Source organism: Asparagus officinalis, chromosome 4 (assembly GCF_001876935.1).
Source record: "Asparagus officinalis chromosome 4, Aspof.V1, whole genome shotgun sequence".
NCBI classification, from domain to species: domain Eukaryota; kingdom Viridiplantae; phylum Streptophyta; class Magnoliopsida; order Asparagales; family Asparagaceae; genus Asparagus; species Asparagus officinalis.
In genome coordinates, this window is record NC_033797.1 from 28,722,612 (window position 1) to 28,727,568 (window position 4,957).

A 4,957-nucleotide genomic window follows, 5' to 3' on the forward strand; every position below is an offset into this window, starting at 1 on the left:
TGTATGAGGAATATGGGTATGCTTGGTACCAAGTACAAAATTTATGCTTGGTAGTGAGGTGACATATTATCCTCCACTCATTCAAATAGGGGGATCACATTCACATGGGTTGAATATGGTCCCCCCAATTGAATGAGTGGATGGGAATAAGACACCTCACTACCAAGCACAAAATTTGTGCTTGGTACCATGCATACCCATTTTTCTTACACACACACACACACACACACACACACACACACACATCATACTCCCTTTAAAAACACGAATTCAGGAAAATCTTTTAGTAGACAAAATACCCTTGGAATTTAAACACTAATCCATTAAGTAAGAGTAACTTGATAAATTAATGAATTCTTATTGTATATGCATAGTATGAAGATAAGGATATGATTTAAATTGAAATGTAAACCTGAATGAAAGAGCAACTTAAGTAAATTAGACGATTTATTAAATACCAAATTTACCCCCCTCGTACTTATATGTGATCAATGATCAAATTGCAGACAATTATTAATGTGCTACATGATTAATAATGCCAAAGTGAGAATAATTATTCACATGTTATACGATAAATAATTACACATAACGTGATGATCTCACACCAACTAAAATTCAAGTAGTTCACAATACATTTAGATTAATTAGATGATTTATTAAATACCAAATTTACCCCTCGCTCTTATATGTGATCAATGATCAAACTGTAAACAATTATTCACGTGCTACATGATTAATAATACCAATCTACAAACAATTATTCATATGCTATATGATTAATAATTACACACAAAGTGACGATCTCTCACCGACTAAAATTGAAGTAGTTCAAAGTACTGCATAGTTAGTTTTAAAATTTAATAATACTATTATTATTTAAATAGAATTCTATTTATAATTGTTATCCTCTCACATGCAATATCATATACCAATATATATAAGCCAAGAAATTACAATAATTTCTATAGCACTTTTATCTCCTTCTACATGCATGTGCCTTTGTTATTAGATTAAATTAGATTATTTTAAAGCAATTAATTATATTGTATATCTGATCTTTTTTTCAGATCAAGAAATTACAATAGTTTTCACAGTACTTTTATCTTCTTCACTGCCAAAGTGAGAATAATTATTCACATGTTATACGATTAATAATTACACATAACGTGACGATCTCACACCAACTAAAATTCAAGTAGTTCACAATACATTTAGGTTAATTATATGATTTATTAAATACCAAATTTACCCCTCGCTCTTATATGTGATCAATGATCAAACTGTAAACAATTATTCACGTGCTACATGATTAATAATGCCAATCTACAAACAATTATTCACATGCTATATGATTAATAATTACACACAAAGTGACGATCTCTCACCGACTAAAATTGAAGTAGTTCAAAGTACTGCATAGTTAGTTTTAAAATTTAATAATACTATTATTATTTAAATAGAACTCTATTTATAATTTTTATCCTCTCACATGCAACATCATATACCAATATATATAAGCCAAGAAATTGCAATAATTTATATAGCACTTTTATCTCCTTCTACATACATGTGTCTTTGTTATTAGATTAGATTAGATTATTTTATAGCAATTAATTATATTGTATATCTGATCTTTTTTTCAGATCAAGAAATTACAATAGTTTTCACAGTACTTTTATCTTCTTCAACAAGTATGTGTCTTTGTTATTTTCTTCTTATTAGAACAAATTAGATTGTTTAAGAATTATGAATTATAAAATTGCAACAATTTTTACAGTACTTTCATCTATTTTCTTCTTATTAGATTAGATTAGATTATTTTAAAGTAATTAATTATATTGTATGTTTGATTTCTTTTTAGATCACAAAATTTAATTATACTATTAATATTTTTATTTAAATAGATATTATTTGTATAAAAGTCAAAGAGAATCTCACACGTTCTTTGGTCTCAATGCCAATTATAATACTTATATATCAGTTTTGGTTAAAAATAAATTTCATGTATGGTGTTAACTTATATGATCCTACCTTAATCAGATTAGATAATTTAACATTTGTTCTTTACACCCAAACTCTTCCACAAAACCAAGAGATTTTCAAAATTAATCTTGGAGGTTGCTTGCATTAAAAAATTATGTTAGGGGCTCATACAGTATGTTTTATAGTTTAAGATTGTCAACACATTTTGTCTCTTATGCATATCACTTATGAATAATAATATAATTTAATTGATCCAAGTGTATCCTAATATATTTCTGGACTCTTATCTTGTCTTTTGCTCTTTATCATGTACAAACCTAGCGATTTTTATTCAATTCCTTATTTTTTTCTTTTTGTCTCTTGACATTGTCTTTTGTTCTTCATTATGTACAAACTCATTTCATGGATCAGGGTTATGGTTTTTGAGGGGGGAGCAGAAGACAAATAAGTTGATTTTGGCGTTGGACTTTATTATTTGAAGATATTAATTTTAAGAAATTCAGCTCCAACCTGATATCACGATTAATGTAGATGATGAAGATGCTACTCTAGAATTGCCCAATAAAAAGATAAAGGTAGAGAAAGATTGATCTCGGCACAATTAAAATATGAAATAAAAAGAATAAATGATAATATTTTTTGAACTTTTTATACTATAACATAATTTTTGAGTAAAATTAGGAATTTTTAGAATAAATTTTCATGCAAAATTTATATTATTTTTGTATGCTTACGTGATTGGTTTTATCACATAAAATTATACTATAGTTACCATTAATCTTTAGTTTTGCCTTTTTATTATTTTAAGTCTATCAATATAATGTAGGCTGAGATCTCATAAATATATATCATGTTTATCATACTTTTTTTTATGTTTGCTATTAAGATTGTTTATTATAAAACATGAGCTTATAATGTTGAAAAGTGCAGTGTAATTCTATTTTTAATGCAATAAGAAATGTTATTTTTTTATTGTTAGAACTATAATTCATAATAATATTGTTATTCATCCTCGACTCCATACGATAGCTTAGGATTGGTAGAGTTTAAAATATGACATATACTATCAATTTAACTTATTTTCTTTTACTATTCTACTTGAAGATATTATTATGTCAACTGATATCTTTTTCTACGAAAATCAATTATGATATCCCAGTTAAGTATATTGATCCCAGTTTAGCACAAAAATCCATTATATCAATTTTTTTACACTATTTAAATTAAAATTATAATAAATCTAATAATTAAAACGAACCCGACTTATTTATAGTAACAAAATAAAAAATACCCGGTTGGCCCGAGCCGGACCCATGCCCCTTTTTTTGTTTTTTAATTTTTTTTTCTCTTAAAATTTTTAATAATACATGGAAAAAATTTACACAAAATTTTAATAAAAAACAATAATAGTATTAATCACTTAAAATTACATAAATTATAAATATAAAAAATTATAAAAATTAAAATGATAAAAATAACTTTTTTTTATTAATAATCAGTAAATCCTTTACAATTATAAATTTATTTTCAAATTCGTCACATCACAATAGATGAGTACATCCCAACTAGGTTGCCACCTACTTACATATGTCACTATCATTTGTAACCATTTTTAAAACAATTTATTATTAATTTTTAGCTAAAAAAAAATTATAATTTGATGAATATTGTTTATTTTTAAATCTATCTGCTAGTCCCAACTCTTTAAATTTATATTCAATATTAGTCATCCGATCGATTCCTTACATTCTATTCTCGTACCTCCACCAATATTATAAGCACATCACCGCCTGTATAGTATACAAATCTAACGATATCCTGTGGCCGTCGATCAAACGTCCAGCTGTGCTGATTATCGTGGAAACCTGCACTGTTAGTAAATCACGAATCAAGATGGAAAGTATAGGATATGAAACTGTTCCATATACTTTTCACAATTACAAAATATCTAAACTATTATTTTGATATTTAACTAAAGATGCAGTTAAATATTGATCAATTTTAGAAACCTCCAATGATGATCCAAGTCCAGATCCACCAGTTAGCTCAGCTACAATTACATACCTATCAAAACTTATACTTTTGCCCCGACTTGAGCTTGAAGAAGCCAAAGCTGTAGACTGATGTGTAGCTACACCATATTTAGCTGCGTACTCATCATATAATCTTTAAAAAAATTCTAATAATATTATGATGAGTAGTAGCAGTAATGATTTGACCATCATCAGTGTCCACCATACAAGGAATTTAACAAACTTCCAAAGCCAATATCCTTCAAACACGGATAAATAAGAACCCCAAACCAAAAGTTAGAGGAATAACATATTTATTAAATTTACTTTCCATTTGAAAAATTATATTTCCAAAATAATCATCCATACGATATTTTTTTTAAATATTTAAAATTTATAAAGTAGCTAAAGTAATGGTTGGATAATAACAATCAGATAATAACATTGTAGCATCATAAAAAACTTATAACATCTCTTTTAAATTATTTATAACTATTCATTCATCTTCGGTAATTCCATACATGATACCAGAGCTAGAACTAGAAGTATAAAAAGCAATAAAATCATTTATAACTTCTTTATATTCTAATACTACACTTAACATTGCATAGGTGGAATTCCACCTATGGTCAACATCTTTTAGAATTAGTCTCGATTTTATATTTTTTTCTTTTACAGAATTATTTCCATCTTCTAATTCTTTGTTTAGAAGCATTATGAGATCAAGATACTGACCTAACCTTTTCTATCATGGGTTTAATTTCACTAAACACACTTTGAATAATTTAATTTAAAATATAACAGATACATCTAATATGAAAAAGATCACCATTATATGACAATGAGAGAGATGTTTTGATAAAATCAACAACTACATTATTATTACTTGTATTATCTAGTGAAAGAGAAAATATTCTTTCTAAAATTTCTAATTTTAAAAGTTCTTCAATTATTAAATTTGC